This window comes from Nuphar pumila, chromosome 5 (genome assembly GCF_984573655.1).
Source record: "Nuphar pumila chromosome 5, dmNupPumi1.hap1.1, whole genome shotgun sequence".
NCBI classification, from domain to species: Eukaryota; Viridiplantae; Streptophyta; class Magnoliopsida; order Nymphaeales; family Nymphaeaceae; genus Nuphar; species Nuphar pumila.
In genome coordinates, this window is record NC_143253.1 from 16,263,374 (window position 1) to 16,265,162 (window position 1,789).

Sequence of the window (1,789 nt, forward strand, 5' to 3'; positions counted from 1 at the left end):
TCTCATAAAAATCTAGTTTATTGGTGCAGCATGTTTTTCATTTGGGGTGTAGCAACTTAATTGTAAGCATTTAACTTTAGTTAATATTTGTCTATTCTGTTCTATATCTTCCCTTAATTTCAGCGTCTACCCATTTTATGTATATAGCAATGAGCATTGGATGCCATACAATCATTAGTATTAACAACATGGTCATGTTGGGTCAAATATGGACCAACCGATACGACAACCACATCCTATAATTTTGATCTAATCAATACAAATCTTGCCACTGGAACTAGAAGGCAAACACTAGGGTCTCAGTGATTTAGAGTTCTCGGCTCTATTATGAATGCCAGTCAACAACTAGGCAGCTTGTCAACAGGTTGGATCTTAGTTGGAGCCGATCCGAAAGTCTGAACCACGGCCCATGGGTCCGACAGGTTAATTACTAGGTCAGGCTCGGTAACATGTGAAACCCATGGTTATGGAACTTCTAAGTTCTAACCTCCAACTGGTTCCAACCTTGCCTGGATCAAACCCATTAATTCCAAATGCAACAAGCTTGGGGATCACATTTTTGTTTTTGTTTTTTGGATAATTCAAGGGAAGTAACCCCCATGAGTGACCGCATATTGGCTGGCATCTGGTTGGTAAAACCCTTGTTTTTTTTTTTGATAGGCAAGCTGCGGGATAACCCCCTAGAATTTGAACACAAGACCCCTTCCCTTAGTTATGATAGTGTGACCTAACCATCCAGCTGTCTCATTTAGCCCCGTTCGTTTAATTTTGGCTTATTCACTAAAATATGCATACATTTATAATGCAATTACTGGTTCAATGATCTAAGCAAGAGGGCAGCGCCAGATTTAATGAAAATGAAGGTTGGCAGAGATCACTAGCTGAATTAGATAAAAAAAATGTCATGTGGATCACCACCAGAGTATCTTGCAGAGTCTGCTCAATAATATACAAGAGTGGAGTATTCAGAATAAAATAAGATGGAAACAAAGATATAGGGTCACCTGATTGAGGATTGGGGATGCTAATACTTGGTTTTTTCATGTGGGGGCTACAAAGAGGAGGAGCATAAACACTATTCAGTTCATTACAATTACAATTGATGGTAGACCTTCCTAAGGTCACGAGGTCATTGAAGGTGTCACTAATCACTTCAAGCATCTTTTCATTGCTCAGCCAACAAGAGGGGGACATTTCAAATTTGGAATTCTGAATCAGATATCGATAGAGCAGGCTATGATTTTGGAGGCTGATTTTTCATTGGAAGTGTTGGGTGTTCGACCAAGAAATGAGAAGAATTGATTGGAGCCAAGATTGATTATTGATTCATTCATCTCAAACTAATTTATAGTTGAGTACAACATTCTAGGTTCATTGGAATACTCAGAGATAATTCTAGACTAGTCACAACATTCTAGGTTCATTGGAATACTCAGAGATAATTCTAGACTAGTCACAACATTTTAGGTTCATTGAAATATTCGGAGATAATTCTGGATTAGTCACAACATTCTAGGTTCATTAAAATACTCAAAGATAATTCTAGACTAGTCACAACATTCTAGGTTCATTAAAATACTCAAAGATAATTCTAGACTAGGCACTTGCCAACTAACTCATTAACATCACTTTCCAACTACCTAAGTTAGCACATTAGTCAACATATTCCCCCCTTAATGTGCTGCTCTTGAACTCCAAGCATCTCTCAAAAATGGTTAAACTTGTCTTTTGAAAGTGCCTTCGTAAAGATGTCTGCAACTTGGTCTTCACTCCTGCAAAATTCCAGCTC